The sequence below is a fragment of the Physcomitrium patens genome, chromosome 1 (assembly GCF_059467195.1).
Source record: "Physcomitrium patens ecotype Gransden chromosome 1, ASM5946719v1, whole genome shotgun sequence".
Taxonomy (NCBI): domain Eukaryota; kingdom Viridiplantae; phylum Streptophyta; class Bryopsida; order Funariales; family Funariaceae; genus Physcomitrium; species Physcomitrium patens.
This window is the reverse complement of record NC_143410.1, coordinates 19,944,132-19,962,443: the sequence shown is the minus strand read 5'-3', so window position 1 is coordinate 19,962,443 and position 18,312 is coordinate 19,944,132. Positions and strand designations below refer to the sequence as shown.

The 18,312-nt window shown below is 32.5% G+C and overlaps 1 long non-coding RNA gene across 1 annotated transcript; it reads right to left on the bottom strand.

Moving 5' to 3' along the window:
• Positions 1 to 4,674: 4,674 nt before the first annotated feature.
• Positions 4,675 to 5,922, bottom strand: LOC149989923 (uncharacterized). Its single transcript, XR_016504522.1, has 3 exons — positions 5,765 to 5,922; positions 5,182 to 5,202; positions 4,675 to 4,998 (listed from the first exon to the last, which is right to left on the bottom strand). It is a non-coding gene; the product is annotated as an uncharacterized LOC149989923 (long non-coding RNA).
• Positions 5,923 to 18,312: the final 12,390 nt, after the last annotated feature.

Below are 18,312 nucleotides of genomic sequence, written 5' to 3'. Positions count from 1 at the left end.
GTAATCATTGATTGGGCAAAGCCAAAAACTTTATGTGATATCCAATGCTTTCTTGGATTTACAAACTTCTATAGGATTTTTGTTAGGAATTACTCTAAGATTGCTACTCCACTTATGTAGTTGACATGCAAGGACAAGCTAGATTGGGGCCCCAAATTAGAGAAAGCTTTTCAAAGCTTAAAAGATGCTTTTACAATAGCTCTAATTTTTATACATCTGGATTTCAATAAGTGCTACTTTATAGAGACTTGTAAAAAAGGTCATGGCATGTTTAAAGAACATACTTGCAGGAAAAATTGCAAGGTATTGATATATCTCTAAGATTCAACAAGACCTTAGAACTTGTGTCTATAGACTTTTGGTGGCCTAAAATGAGGAAGGACGTTAAGAAATTTGTACTATCATATGATACTTGTTCAAGGTCAAAGAACCGTCGACATCAACTATATGAACTTCTTCAATCCCTTCCTATTCTAAGATAACCATAGTCATCTATCTCAATCGATTTTATTACAGATCTTCTACCATTAAGCCCACTTGACATTATTTTTATAATTGCTGATTGATTGACCAAGATGGTATATTTTATACCTTGCAAGAAGTCAATTACTAGTAAAGAAATGACAAGATTTTTTATTGACAATGTCTATCATTATCACAAGTTACTGAATGACATTATGTCGGATCGTGGGCCATAATTTGTATCAAGGTTTTGGAAGGCACTCTTTAAGATTCTTAAGTTTGACATCAACCTTTCTTCTACCTTCCACCCTCAAATTAATGGCCAAACGGAGCAAATTAATTAAATTCTTGAACAATATTTGAGGTGTACCATCAATTATTGACGAGACGACTAGACTTCTTACTTGTTGTTGGTAGAATTTGCATATAAGAATACAATTTATGCATCTATGTAACAAACGATGTTGTATTGTAATTGCTTATAGTATGTAAAAATTAATTAAGACATATAATATGTTTGTAAGTCTTGATGTAAATTAGAGTGGTTAGTAAATAAATTTAAAGAGAATTGATATAGAAAAACTTATTTGGAGATTTATCTATTTTGATTATAGTGTTTATATTATGTAGGATTTAGATATTTAGTATAAAATTTAAGAGAGGGTTGGAGTCTAAAGATGAAAGTCTAAACTATTAGGAGGCTTATTCAGAGGGATGAAAGCAAAGCATGGTTGGATGAAGGCAAGGAATGGAGGTCTTCATTCCTATTGGTCGAAGGCCATGCCCAATGGACTTCAAGGAGGCTTTTCGAGGCCTTATTAGGGATTAGGATTTTTCTTTGGAAGTATTTTGAGCTTTGGAGGCTAGGATCAGTAAGTTCAAGATTTTAGGTATATTTTGGATGAAGAATTTGTATGATTTTGAGTTTTTGTAAAGGAGATATAGGTATTCAAAATTAAGGTGTGAAATTTGTACCTATTGTCACTCTTTGAAGCATAACATATGTGTACGGGAAGCAATGAAAGATCGGCAACTAGAATTGAAGAGAAAACTTTTTTGGCTATACTTTGCATATACTATTTGATGAATTCAAAGTCTAGATAAAGGAATTATAGGGCATTGAAGACAGTACATGTAATTCAATGGTAGTGAGTCAGTCATTTTGTTGATAGTAATGGTTGGAGCCATATCTTAAGTTTTTAGACGAATTTTTGGCTCAAAATTTCCATAAGTGTGAGTTATTTAGTTAAAAAGCTATAAATCAAAGTTTTATGGTATTTGAGTACTTATTTTGTGAGATATGAAGAAATTAGCACACGGGTGTATGTAAGCTAGGATTTAAAGCTACTGTTAGGATTTTGGTGATATCTCAAGATCCGTAATAAATTTGCAATTGAATTTTTTTGTAGTAATTTTTGAAAGTATATTAATATTTCATGTAAAATTTAATTTTTTTTGGATGATCCAATCGTGAGATTTGAGTTGTTGAAGTTTGGAAAACATTTCTCATTAGCATATATAAGGTTTTAAGATATTTTATCATACATTTGGGTGTTTTCTTGGCGCTTGGGCTTATGTTTTGATATAATTATCCTAAAAAGAAATATATTATATATAAATAAACTTGGTACTTTTATATCTTAGACTTGATTGATCATTTCGTAACAGCCAGAAGTCCAACGCTTTCTTGACGCAAACTCTCTCTACCCCGATAATGCCATTCTATTCAAATTATGATTATTATCTAAAGTTGGATATGATAGAGCCTTCAAAGTTGGCAAATCTAATAGTAAAGAAGTTTGTTATGAAGATGGCCAAACTTCAAGCAACCATAAAGACTTACCTAGAAAAGACTCAACAATGTTATAAGCTAGTGGCAGATGAATTGAAGAAGGAACATTCTCCATTCTAAGTTAATAATAAAGTGTGGGTGAGAGTTACTTGTATCCATGAAGATTCATCTAATCTTTCATGTTTCACTTTTGGAAAGGTATAAAGAATCAAATATATGAGGTCAAAGACAACTACTACCTCCTATGGTTGAAATCAACAATTATGTTGAATTTGAGGTAGAAGAGATATTAGATTCAAGGATAAGACATGAAAGGCTTGAATATCTGGTTCATTTGCAGGAATATGATATCAAGAATTATACATGGGAACTAGTTGGCAACCTTGTAAATATACAAATGAAGGTTTAAAAGTTCCATCAACAACATCCGTCTAAACTAAAAGTAAAAAAATAAAGAACAGTAGCTTGGTAAGATGGCTTCACTATGAAGATTCTTAGTTCTTGGCCTCATAAAGAAGCGAAGAAAGCAGCCTCTGAAGAGGTAATTTTTTCAAATGTTTAGAACAATATAAGTCAGTAGTTCAAATTCATGACCATAGCCTATTTGTATTCTTTTGGTCTTGTCTATTTTATGTAATATAGATATTCAAAAAATAGACACTTTGTCGATCATACCATCTCAACTAAGTAGCTTGCAAAGACGATCCTGAGATGAAGAGCTGCGTGAACTATGAAGACATTGAAAGATATCTAGTAATAAGTGGCTGGTAATTGTGTTTGAGGTAGAACGTGCCTATAAAGGATGCCCAGAAGGAGTGTTTGCAAGACAATTCCATAACAAAGATATTGAAGTTCATGCTTGGTCATAAGTAGAAGACTTGTGGCACTATCAATGGCTATAGGGGCCTATGAACCATTTGCCTTGTGAAAAATAACTGGAATATATAGTAGATACTATGTGACAGATCTTCAACTTCTTGTGCATATACTAACTTGTAGCAACATTGCTTCTTGGAGACCTCAAAGTTAGAAGAGGAGGTGATGTTATGGACATACAACTGAAGAAAGTTTGAGAAGGTTCTAGAAGGTTTCAAAAGATTCTAAAAGATTCTAATAGATTCTAAGAATATTTTAGAAGGTCATAAGAGATCTTGGAAGGTTGTAGAAGGCTTTAGATGATTTAAGAAGTTGCCAAAGAAAGATCTTAGGCTTGCTTTGTTTCTAAGCCTCATAGAAACTTCTTAAGAAGCTTCTTAGGATCTAATATATAGGAGTGAAGGTCGAGAGGATCCTTAGTTTTAACAACTCACTTCTTCTGGTCTAGCCAGGATCTTCTTGCCTTCTATCTAGTTATTGTTCTAATGTCAAGCTAACTCTATTTTTTAGTCTTGAATCCTTCTCTTATATACGGTCCCTAATATCTAATACTAATGTTTCAAGTATTTCTTTCAAGTTTTTGTTTGCAATGCACTTATATTTTCTATATGTATGCATCTAATGCAAATATGATATAAATAAATATTTTTATTAATTTTTATAATTTATATTATAAAATTACATGTTTACTAAATTACAATTAAAATTCTTAAGATAAATCGATGTTTGCTTCTTTTTATTGTTCCAAACTTCTAATAGAATTGAACATTTTTTCTATTAAATATTTATAATATCAGTATTTTTGATACTTGAAAATTTTAAACTTATTTCATATTAGGGAAAAAAAAAAAAAAAAAAAAAAAAAAAATCTTTAATTATTTTTTCATAAGTACTTAGATTGAAAGTAAAAAACAATTTTTTTTATGTTTTCAAGAGTCTTAATTCTTATAGTATAATTTTTATTTAGTTCATATATTTAAGCTGGCTTTAAGTTTTTATTTCTTTTAGAACATGTCAATTCAAATTATGAACACAATACCTCATAGATATGTAAGAACCCTTATTAAATCATTTAATTTTTATTTTTTTATTTTTTATGTTCAAATCAATGTTAAATTGCACAAAATCGTGACATTTAAAATTGAAACACGACTGTCTGTACATGGCTGGTGGACTTAGAATCAGAAGAGTTTTGGTGGAAGATGTGTTTGTGGCAAGTGCCTTAGCCGGAAAAGTTCACTTGCAGCTTTGAGAGAATTATAATTGAAAGTTCCAGAATTAAAATTCATTATCTATGTTCATGACACAGTAAAACCTTCACGTTGAAACAACACCAAAAACAAACATGCACACAACCTCAAAATACGCACTTGCATGCGCAGAAAAAAAAACAAACGAAAGAACAATTCCGCGACAAGGAAGTGAAAAAATACAGACATGTTGGGTAAAAATCATGCTGATCATGTGGAAGAGTTTGCACCGAAATGTGCAGAATAACACAAGCAAAACATACACACACACATATACTGTTGGAGGCATTTGGGTTCACAGAAAAAGGGGAGAAGCTCGAGGGAGCCCCATCCCGAATATGTTATTCAAATATAACGGCCTCTGCCACATTGTTGTATGATACTGTGAAGGGCAGATATGCCATGTTTTTATAGGTGGTTTTTCGGACTATTTCTGCACAAGTGTTGCTGCTTTCCAAGCGGTGCAACTACCCGCCATGTCCTCTCGTTGCTTCCATGGCAGTGGCTATGGGATTGCTGCACCGGCGCATCCACGACGGTGGCTGCGCTCACTTGTGGCATGCGCAGTCGGCACAGTTGCAGTTTGGGCCACACTTGCAGTCGTTCTCGGTGTTGAAGCTGTGCACAGGACCGGATCACAATAGTGGGTCAGTTCTCAAAGAGTCATACAAACGGATGCAGTGAGTTTGAATGGGGGGTCCACAGAGCTAGAATTGATGACTGCTGGGGTTTGTTCTAGGACATCAGTGCTTTGGAAGCCAATTTTGCTGAAAGAGGTTCAAAGCCGAAAGTGAAACTTACTTGACCAAAGTCTTGCAGCATCTGCCGAATCAATCACACGATCACGACACTAGTTAGAACGACGATTCAACTCACGATGTTTCAGATGTCGACAACATGGCGAAGAGTGCATATAGAACAGCAGGCTCAAGATAGCTCGCAACGATTGATTCGTGTGTGTGGCATCAGCCTCACCAGGAAAGACCTCACTTCAGCTCTCAAGTGTCATTAGTCACAGACGCACACCAACTAAGCTACCTTTACACGATCTTGTAGCGATTCCAAACTTAATTACACCTACAACACGTAGTAACTCCGACGAAGACTTTCCCCAACACTTGTTAGAAGATATTTCAAGACGCAGAAAGTGAACAAGGGGATATAACGCGTAGCAATCAAATTATGGCAAAACCTTTTACGTCTAAAACACAAACTACCAGACTACTTTCACAAAAAGAAATGTTTCGACCGGCAAAACTCCTATTCTCCGTTAAGGATTCACAATAGTTTCGCGCACTCTCTAACTCTCCAGCAAACAGAAATCCAATTGGGAAAAGGAAAACAAAAAAATAAAGCAAGCCAATCGAATCGGAATAAGACTCACGAGCATCCATTGCTGCATTGGCAGTCGCTGCCGCAACCGCAGTCAGGCTTGCCGCATCCAGAGATTGCCATGGTGAGGCTTGAAGGTGGAGAACGAACGCGCAGAGCGAAGAATTACAGAAAGGCTTGAGAATTGCGATCGGCTGTAGGCGAGAGGCAGTTGTGAACAATGAGTCAGAAGGAGCTTGAAGTGGATGTTACATACTCCGATTTGGGGCGACTTGCCCGCTAGATCGCACCAATTAGGTGAGGTGTGAGTAGGCGACGGCTGCGATGCCGTTCCGGGTCGTTTCCGCTAACCCTTTCCTATTCTTGAGCAATGTTCGGTCTCCCTTGTCCTTGCCCTCAAAGTTAGTAAAATGGTATCATTGTCGCTTTCAATTTGGTCACTGACCGACCTCCCTTTTTACTCGCATCGAAAGGTTTGGCTCGACCCTCTCCATTGTGGGGCACTCATCGTAGTTATCCACTGCAAATACATCGTAATGTTTAATCTAGTTGTCGCCTCGCTGGGTCAAGATTATTCGATTGCTCATAGCATGGTATTTTGTACAATATTGCAATGGTGCTTCCTGATCGCAGAAGCGCTTCTCGACCCCTTGATTACCACGGCTCTTTCTTTACTTTTTAGAGCTTAAATTCAGTTCTGGTACTGTTTCGAAGACAGGGGATTATTGGACTCCTAACTGGAGTTTCTAGCTTTCGAGTTGTTTATTGGACTAGAAGTGGTAGGTCTGAAGTCTTGCAAGTTTGAAAACAATGTTTTCACTGAGACCCGATACATGGCGAAATCAGCAGTGATTGACAAATTAAGAGCGGTTTGATTATTTGTGCGTCTTGATGGGGGGCCTTTGCTCATGAACTGGGGTTGAAATGCGTGGTCCACAGAGGACTCCATCTCTGGTTCTACCATGACATGACTGAAACCCTGTTTCGAATAAGACGTTATTTTTTCATCCCTCTAACTGAACGGCTCCTCTCACTTCTGGCATTCATGCCTGATTATCTTCGGAATCAGAGTAGGTACATATCCATGTCCACTTTAAGATTCGTTGCGCAATTATCGTGACTTGCATTCCGACCTAGGGTTGTCTGTAGAGGCAAGCATCTGTCTGTCCGTGATTCGAGAAGCCGATCCACAAGATGGCCATAACGAATTAGGTGGATTCCTAAACCGGACCGGTCGCGGTAGGACCCGCACAGCCTTCAAAGAGGCGAGAGATTCATCGACTGGCGACAGTGCATCACAACTGCATCAAAAAAACTATAGTTTTGTAACAACCAACCCTCACTTAGTAGTTCAGTTTCGTAGCAGAATTAAATACAGAGGCATTCCTTGAAATCCTCACGTAAACAGCAGCGAGTTCACATCGGCAAGAGAATACAAAAAAGATCCGGGAAGGTAGCAGCAAAGTGTGAACTCGACTAATTTTCCAATGTAATCATCCCATGAGGCTGCGTGAGGGGCCAGGGAGAGATGGATGGTGCTGCATACAAGCCGAGGGATTGGTTAAAGGAGGATCTGTTGGAATATGATTGGAATCCATTCGGGGAATAGGGAATACTAAAAAGAACCGGCGGGATGCTTGCGTAACGGCAGGTTGGAGAGGGCGATTGGTGGGTCATCCTTCTCCTTCTTCTCCTTCTCCTGTCCTTCTTCTTGCCTTTTATTTCCTTTCCTTTCCTGTCCTGATTGACGTGCAGTGTACACACTCTGCTCGGGGAGCAGAGAGTGACCGGAGCCTTTCCCCTCTGTTCTTCTTCTTCGTCTTCTTCCTCACATTTCATCGCCGATACGTTCAGCACCGAGCTTTGTCGCTGCCTGAGAAGAACCAGAAGGAAAGCGGGGAAGCATGCATTTGAATGGAGCCATTTCCCATGCGGAGCTTCACCCTTTAAACACACGATTAAGTTTTATATATATATATATATATATATTTGTATTTACATGCATTTTAGTACTTATTTCTTATTAAATAAAATTTCAAATTGTATATATATATATATATATATATAGATTCAAAATTTGTTGAATATATATTTTTACATACACATAAATCCAAATTCTACTAACATTTAATTTGATCTTAATTTATTAAAGCAATGTAAAGCCATGAATTATTTTAGAAGTCAAGTTACAAAATCCCAATGAAATAACATCTTTATGATAATGAGATATAACTCATGTATAAAAGTATGAAGTAATTTAAAAATAGTTGCAGATTATATGTTTTATTAATTCTACAATCATCTTTAATTGGTCTAGTTGAAACTATAAAAATTAAAATAAAATTGATTAATTATTTTAAATTATTATAATTTTAGTTCAATATTACAAGCTTATTTTTAGAAAAATGTTAAAATGACCTATTTTTTTTTAAATTGATCCACCCTAATGTAATCATCATTAGAAAAATGGATCACCTCTAAAAACCATCATTACAAACATTGTCATCATCCCCACCTTCTTTGTTCCTAACCTTCTTCATTTCAACCTCCCTCGTTTTTCCTTGCTTATCCTTGTTCTTTACAATAGGAGAGGTTGATTTAGTAAATGGATATGGCATTTTAAATAAATAGAAATAAAAGTAGTACTTTTTGAAATAAAGCCACAAATTATTAACATAAATTAGAAATTATAACAAAAAATAAGATTAAAGTAGAATTTTTCTTTAAACTATATATATATATATATATATATTTATATTTATATATTTATATGTTGTATTAATAAATAAATATACTTAATTATAACAAATAAGATGTATTGTTATTAAAATAATTATATTTTTATTTTAACCATATTAATAAAAATGATGAGATTATATACTAATGTATGAACATTCACTCAATTAAAAGAATAAGTACACAAATACACAAATTAGTACACAACTTAAGAATTAGATTATTAGCAATTTACAAGATAGTCTTAATTTTAGATAAGTAGTTTAAAAATACATGCTTTGTTAATTAAAAAAAATATAAAAATTATGAATGTATTATTTTATGAATTAAATATGTAAAATATCATAAAAAATTTAAAAACATTAGTAGTGTAGCAATTTTAAAAAATAGAATAATAAAATAAACCTTAATTTATTAAAATTATATAATCTAAGTTTAAAGTATTATTACCAAATAGTGATATTAAAATAAATATAATATTATGATTTAAACTACATTAAAAAAATTAAAATATGATAAATAATTTGATATTTTAATAGATTCTATATTTGATATTAATAACTTAATATATCTTTTTTTTATGTTGATATCAAGGATATAAACTTCAAAGAACTACAATGTCAAAACACTCTTGTGTCACTTGAAAAGACTAGAAAATCACTCAATGTCACGGACATACGCATGTAAGCCAGTAATTACATGTATAAATAGGTAGAAGTAAGTAAAAGTAGATAAAAGTAAATCAATTCTATAATATTTGCTATAGTAGCTTCCTAGAAGCTTTATAGATACTACTTTGACTTTATAGGTGACTTTCATTGATTTTTTGGATTAGAAACGTGGTCAACAAGTTGGCCATGTGCCACACATGTTAGTTTGAAGACCAAGCTAACTATGTGGCCCATACATAGAAAAACTTGCCTTTTAAGTCAAGGCATGTGTTCTACAAAGTCAACACATAATGGAGGTCCTATAAAATATCGCCACATAGCCCCTAATTAGATAATATATATAGAGACAAGACTGAAGCCTTCTTCACTCTTGTCAACTCCTTTCTTGCTTCTAGTCTAGTTTCAAAGGTCTCTAGTTCTCTTGTCTTTTGGCAATAGCTATTCCAGTTTCTTTCTTAATATACATATTGAATTATTTCTATTTTGTCATCTTTCTTTGAGAGAAGTCTAACTTATTTATTTATTTTTATCAAGTTCTTGTCCTTGACAGATTGACAAGAATATACTTACAATATCAAAGCTTTGTCTAATCTTGATTAAGAGTGGATTATCCCTTTTTCTTGATAAGACATAAGCATATTAGAAGTTGCAGATTACCCTCTTCTAAATTGATATTGTTCTCAAGTCCTTTCTTTTATTTGTCTTGAGCAATATTAGACATCTATTTTTTCTAAGTGTTATCATGGCAAAACTTGTTGAAATGAAGAATACAATGGCACAAATATAAGAGCAATTGAGGGAGTTAATGCTTATGATGCATCAATTCAATTTACCACCACAAGGAACAATAAGATTGGTAGGAAGTGAAGATATAGAAATGATTGGAGCTACTTCAACATCTATACCAAATCATGTCCATTTTCCTATGGTGGGATGCCCTTCTAGTGTTAGAGAACCAAGAATTATCATACCCAAGAAGTTTGATGGCACCAGATCAAAGTTTAGAGGATTTATCAATCAAGTACAACGTGTGATTGAACTTCAACCCCAAAGCTATCTAACTCCAAGATCACAAGTTAGATTCATTGGTACGCTTCTTTCAGGTTCAACATTATCATGATTTTCATATTTTCTTAAATAATGAGATCTAATATTAGATAATCAAAAGACTTTTTTGACGGAGTTTTGATCCATGTATGGAGAATATGATGCAATTCGTGTTACAACCAACAAGATCCGTATTTTGGAACAAGACAATCGATCAGTAATATTATATGCTTCATAGTTTTGACAACTTGCAACTGATATCAAGTAGGATAATGCTGCACTTTTTAGCCAATTTTTTTATAGATTACAATATGAGGTAAAAAAATGCTCAACTTATCTAATTGTCAAACATTGAGTGAAGCAATTGACTTTGTTGTAAAGTGTAACAATCATCTTTTTGAATTCCAATTTGAGAACCATACAAGTGAACTTCAACATTACTATAATTCAATGGCAACACCAACATCTCTTCAACACATACATTCGGAAGTAGAGGATATGCAAATTGATGTGATACGTTTCTAACTTCTTATTGAAGAAGAAAAGACTCATTATTGTCAAGAAGGATTGTGCTTATATTGTGGAGAATCTAAGCACACTATTCAACATTGTCCAAAGAAGCGACGTAACTATAAAATGAAGAGTACAATAATCAAAGAAGATAGCATGTCGGAAAATGAATTTGTCTAGCTACAATAGAGATCGTAAGGCTGGAACCTTGTACAACGCCTAGTGAAGGTCCTATCCTCTCCTCAGAACCCTCTCCATGTTTTATGATAAATGTTATTCTAGGACCTAAACATTACAAAGCCTCTGCCTTGCTAGATTCACGAGTCTCAGCATGTTCTTAGATGAAGAATTTGCTAAAAGACATAACATATTTTTAATAAAGAAAACTAAACCTGTTCATATAGAAGTCATAGATGGTCATTCGTTGTCTTCAAGAGATGTTACTCATGAAATCCTTCCTATAGAAGTAGCAACTAATGGTCATAGTAGTTTTGTAATATTTAATATCAATAGATCTCTTTCTAATCCAGTCATTTTAGATTTATCGTGGCTAGAAAAATATAACCTTAAAATAAATTAGACTTCTTGTAGTCTTGACTTTTTTGAAAGTATAACTAAGAACGTAGTTAATCAAGTAGAAGTTCATAAGTCTACTACAATTAAACTTGTATTTGTAGATGCAAGAGCTTTCTTGCATGCTGCAAAAGAAGGATCACCTTATGACATTTATGCCACACCTGTTTCTACTGGTAGAAAGACTTTAAGTGACATTCCAAGCCAATATCAATATTTTTAAAATGTATTTGAGAAGAAAAATGTGGATACTCTTCTGGAACATCGTTCCTATGACTGCTCAATTGACCTTCAAGAAGAAGCACAACCGCCATTTGGACCAATCTAAAATTTATCACAAAATGAATTGGCTAAAGTCAAGAAGTATATTGAAGAGAATCTCGCCAAAAACTTCATACACCATTCCAAATCTCTAGCAGGAGCTCCAATTTTATTTGTGGAGAAAAAAGGTCGATCATTATGGATGTGTGTCGGTTAGTGAAGACTCAACAAAATCACCATCAAGAACAGGTACCTTCTACCTTTGATATCTGGACTCCTTGATTAGTTGAATCAAGCTAAGATCTATATAAAAATAGATCTACGAAGAGCATACAATCAAGTACGCATCAAAGAAGGAGATGAATGGAAGACTACATTTCAAACAAGGTATGGACATTTCAAAAACAACGTCATACCTTTTGGACTTAAAAATATACCAATAGCATTCTAACATCTAATGAATGATGTCTTTTAGAAGTTTTTAGATGATTTTGTTGTCAGTTACTTAGATAACATTTTAATCTATTTTAAGAACATAAAAGAACATGAACTTCATGTTTGTATTACAAAAACTAAGAGATGTGGGATTCTATGCAAAGATAGAAAAGAACGTATTTCACACTACTCAAGTTGACTTCTTAGGACACATCATTTCAAATGATGGATTTATGATGGATCTTAAGAAAATTCAAACTATTATGGATTAGAAGATTCCAAAAATGGTAAGAGATGTCCTATGCTTTTTGAGATTTGCCAACTACTATTGGATCTTTATCAAAGACTTCTCTGAAGTTGCAGCTCCACTTAAACGTTTGACTTGTATAAACTTCAATGGAATCAAGAAGCAGAAGTAGTATTTGAAGCTTTGAAGATAACCTTTGTTTCTACACCAATCTTGTATTGCATTGATTTTTCTAAGCCATTTTTTATAAAAACAAACCCATCAGACTTTGTTTTAGGTGTCGTATTGTCACAAATGGGAACAGATGATAAACTTCATCTAATAGCTTTTCATTCTAAAAAAATTTCAGCATCCAAGATCAATTACAAGATCCATGACAAAGAACTTCTTATAATTATGGATTCATTTCAAGAATGGTGCCATTATCTAGAAGGTGCTTTTAGCCTAGTCATTGTATATACAAATCACAAGAATCTTGAATATTTTATGTCAGCACATGTTTTGAATCATCGTCAAGCCCATTGGAGTATGTCTTTGTTAAGATTCAAATTCAAGATCACTTATCGATTATGAAAAAAATAAGATTGTCAAATGGACTCTCTAGACAATCTTACCTTGTAGCAAAGGAAGGAGATGCTACTTTCGATCAACAACGGATAATTTTCTTGAAGCCAAAGTATCTTGATCTTAGAGCAATGAAATCAATACTAACTGTTGATTTAACTTTCATTTATCAAGTTCAGTCAAGTATGTCTTTTGATATTCTTATTTGTGATATTAAAAAAAATCCTTCAAAGTCTTATGATACTTTGAAGTTTGAATTCAAGAACAATCTACTATATTTCCAGGGATGCCTATATGTTCCAGAAGGTAAAGCTCGATTATGTATTCTTCAAGCTCGTCATGACTTTCGAGTAGCAGGATATTTTGGGTACAATAAAACTTTAAAACTAATATCCAGGGACTTTTGGTGGCCCCAAATGTGCAAAGCAATCAAAGATTTTGTACAATCTTGTGATGCTTGCTCAAGATCAAAAACTCCTAGTCATTAACCTTACGAACTTTTTCAGCCATTATCTATTCCAAAACAACTATGGTCTTGTGTTTCTTTGGATTTCATCATGGATCTTTCAATCTCACGTTTTTATGATTCTATATTTGTGATAGTAGATCATTTTACCAAGATGGCATATTTTGTACCATGTACAAAATCCATCACAAGTGAAGAAACATCTAAGCTCTTTCTTGACAATATCTATCACTATCATAGATTATCCAAGGATATTATATCAGATAGGAAAACTCAATTTGTATCAAGATTTTGGCAGACTCTTTTTAAGATTCTTAAAAAGGATATAAAACTATTTTTGGTATTCCATCTTCAAACTCATAGACAAACAGAGTGTGTTAATCAAGTTTTGGAGTAGTATTTAAGATTTTCCATCAACTACCAACAAGATGATTGGACAATTTTTTTGCCATTAACAAAGTTTGCTTACAATAATATAGTACATTATTTTACAAAACAAACACCTTTCTTTGTCAATTATGGTTATCATCCACAACTTGATACTTTTGACTTTTTAAAAGTTGATAATCTTGTAACAAAAGATTTGACAATTCATTTATTAAAGCTACATGCAAAAATGAAGGCACAATTAAAAGAAGCTCTAGAACAACAAAAGGTCAATGCGGATGACTATCAAAAAGAACAACCACTATTCCACATGGGTGATAAGGTATGGTTACTTCGTCGCAATATCAAGACCACTCGTCTTTATGACAAGTTGGACTATGGAAGGCTTGGACAATTTTTTATTTCTGTACAAATCAATCTAATTGTATATCGTTTACACCTATTGGAGTCAATAAAAATCTATTCAATATTCCATGTGTCTCTTCTTGAACCATACAAGATAGTGGACATACCAAGAAGAAGACAAGTTCCACCTCTTCATATAGAAGTGAACAATGATGAAGAGTTCAAAGTGGAAGAAGTCTTAGATTCAAGGTGGTGCCGAAATAAATTAGAATATCTTATCTATTGGTACGGATATGATATTAGTGAACGTACATAAGAGCTAATAAAGAATCTTACAAATTTAGTAAAGGTGGTGGAGGCTTTTCATCAACGACATCCATCAAAATCTAGATAAAACCTTCATTATAAAAGAAATAAGTTCTAGGCAAGATAACATTTTACTTTCAATCCTTATTTGTAGCTTTTTTATAGTTGTGACGTTGAGGAGATGGAAAACCAACAACTAGTAAATTTAACTCAAGAGTCTTTATTTGCTAATCTATCGGATGAGACATTATGATTGTCACAACTTTTAAGTCGACGCAATCAAGATGAAGATCTTCAAGAATGACATATTCTTCCTCGAATAGATGGCGAGATACAACGCATTTGGTATCACGACCTTGGAAAAGACTCTCGATATTTGGTGATTTTACTAGAGGTAAGAATAACTCCTAATAGTGTTCCAAATGTTTTATTCAAAGGAAGTTATGAATGCCACAACAACGATCAAATAACTAAGTGGTCTTCCTACCATGCTATGGGATACTACCGATAGTTGAGAGGTCCTATCAATCATCTTCGAAGAGAACAAAGATCAAAGTATGTAGCAAATACAATTTGTTGCATCATAGATTTTTTCAACATATGATGATCGCTCCTCATCAAACTCATCCCTAGAAGGAGGGATAATGTCATGGATATATGCATGTAAGCCAGTAATTACATATATAAATAGATAGAAGTAAATAAAAGTACATAAAAGTAAGTTAATTCTATAATATTTGCTATGAAAGCTTCTTAGAAGCTTAATAGACGATGTTTTGATTTTATAGCTATCTTTAATTGAATTTTTGGATTAGAAACCTAGTCAACAAGTTGGCCATGTGCCACACATGTTGTTAGCTTGAAGACCAAGCTAATTATTTGTCCCACACGTAGAAAAACTTGCCTTGTAAGTCAAGGCATATGTCCTACAAAGTCAACACATATTGGAGGTCCCATAGAACATCACCACATAGCCTCTAGTTAGATAGTATATATAGAAACAAGAGTGAAGCCCTCTTCACTCTTATCAACTCCTTTCTTACTTCAAGTCTAATTTCAAGGATCTCTAGTTCTCTTGTCTTTTGGCAATAGCCATTCCAATTTTTTTTTTAATATACATATTGAATTATTTCTATTTTGTCATCTTTCTTTGAAAGAAGTCTCACTTGTTTATTTATTTTTATCAAGTTCTTGTCCTTGACACTCAAGGATGATATAGTATTAAATTAGAATGGCTATTGTCAAAGATAAGAAGATTAAAAAGTCTTGAAATAAGACTGAAGACTAGAAAGGCGTTGACAAGAGTGAAGAAGGCTTTACTCTTACCTCCATATATACTCTTAAGTAAGAACTACATGGTGTTATTTTATAAGACCTCCAAAATATGCTGACTTTGCAAGACACATATCTCAACTTGCAAGGCAAGTTTTTTATATGTGCATGACATAGTTAACTTGTTTCAAAAGCTACTAATACGTAGTTAACTTATTGACCAAGTTTCTAACCTATGAATCAACTACAAACACATGTAAAGTCAAAACAATATCTATAAAGCTTCTAGAAAGCTTTTCTAAAAACTATTATAAAATAAATTTACTTTTATTTACTTCTATTTAATCATATAAGAGAATATTATAATAGATTTTTACATCTGTGATATTATCCACCCTTCTAGGAATGAGTTCTATAAAGAGTAGTCATTGTATGTTGAAAAAATTGAAGATGCAACAAATTTTATTTGTCACATATTCTAATCTTTGTTCTCTTTGAAAATGATTGATAGATCCTCTCAACTATTGATAGTGTTTCAAACTAAGGCAAAAAGACCACCTTATTGTTTGATTTTTTTTAGGTATTTTTAACTTCTTTCAAATAAAATATTTAAAATACTATCAAAAGTTGTTCCTAATTTTAATAAAATCACCAAACATTTGGAGTCTCTTCCAAGGTCATGCCATCAAATACATTATATCTTGCCATCTATTCAAGGAAAGACATGTCATTATTTAAGATCTTTATCTTAAATACATTATCTTAAAGATTGTGATAATTACAATGTCTTATTTAATAAGTCAACGAGTGATAGTTTTTGAGTTGAATTTGTTGGTTGTTGGTTTTCTATCTTCTTAGCATGTCAAACACACAAAAGTTACAAACAAAAGTAAAAAATAGAATGCTATCTTCTATAGATCTTGTTTCTTTTATAGCAAAGATTTCATATTCTTTATCTTGGTTTTGATGGATATCATCAATAAAAAAACTTTAACTTTCTTTATTGTATTTATAAGATTTTTTATTGCATTTATAAGATTCTTTATTGGCTCCCATGTGCATTTACTAATATTATATCTGTGCCAATGAATAAGATATTTTAATCTATTTCAATGAGGCCTTGACTCTAAGATTTTTTTTACCTCAAATTTTTTATTATTATCTATTTTTATAGGAAGAGGTGGTATCTTTCTTCTTCTTAAGATATTCATTGTTTACATGGCTGAAGAACAAACACGTGGAATACATGATAAATCTTTATAAACTTGAATAGATATAATCAATAAGCAACAAGATTGACTTATTCACAAATAGAAAAGGTTTAACCTTACAATAGTCCAACTTATTACAAAAAGGAGTAGTTTTCATATTACAACAAAATAGCTATACCTTCTAATCTATGATGAATTGTGCTTGTTTCTTATGATTAGCATCTGTATTTATTTTTTGTTATTTTTAAGCTTTCTTTAACTACACCTTTGTTATTGCATGTAGTTCTAACAAACGATTTGCTTAAACTTTTACAACATGATTATCAACTTTTAAAAAGTTAAAAGTTTCAACTTATGGATAAAAACCATAATTGGCAAAGAAAAATGTTTGTTGAATAGAAGAACGTACTAAAATATTATACACAAATTTTTTCAATGGCAAAAAACTTGTCCAATCATCTTCATTATAACAGGATATAGAAAAGATAATTATATAGATAATTAGAACCATAGAAGTTTCTAGAATTGAACTTAGATTAGTGGACTAAGTAGGACCCATTGTGGAACATTCTAGAAAAGATTTAGGGTGGTTACTTAGATGGAGCCTATCATAGAACTTTCTAGAAAAGGCTTAAGGTAGTTATCTCAGTGGGACCTATCATAGAACTTTCTAGAAAAAGAATTTAAGGCAATTGTCTAGATAGGATCTACGATTTAGAAGTTTTTAATTTTAAACAAATATCAAATGATTATACAAAGTCTTTAATTACCTTCTACATTTGAGGCCACCAAAAATTTCTACATATTAACTCCAAAGTCTTATTGTATCCAAAATACTCGACTGTTGGAAAGTCATTATGAGCTTGAAGAACATATAATGGTCCTTTGTCTTTTGGAATATATAATTGTCCCTCAAAATATAATAGATTATTCTTGAACTTTAACTTGAAAGTATCAAAAAAAATATTTTTAATATCATAAATAAGAAGATCAAAGAACATACTTTATTGAATTTGTTTGATAAAGGTTGAATCAATAATCAATATTGATTTTATTGCTCGAAGATGAAAATGCTTTAGCTTCAAGAAAATTATTCTTTATTGATTAAAAGTTGGATTTCCTTCTATTGGTCTAAGATAAGAATGCCTAAAAAGAGTGTCTAACAAACCTTGTTTTTTTTTTGATCAATAAATAATCTTGAAATCAAATTTTAATAAAGACATGTTTCAACGGGCTTGGCAATGATTCAAAATATATGCCAACATGAAGTACTTTAGGTTCTTAGGATCCATATATATGGTGATTGAATCAAAAGAACCTTCTAAATAATGATGCCATTCTTGAAATGAATCCACGATTATAAAAAGCTTTTTATCATGGATTTCATAGTTAATCTTAGATACTAAAAAATTTCTTAAAATAAAAATCCATCAGATAGAGCTCGTCATTTTTTTCTATATATAATAAAATTATATCTATAGCAAAGTTTGATGAGTCTATTTTTATGAAGAACACCTTCAAAAATTGACACAATATAAGATTGGTGCAGAAATAAATATTCTCTGTAAG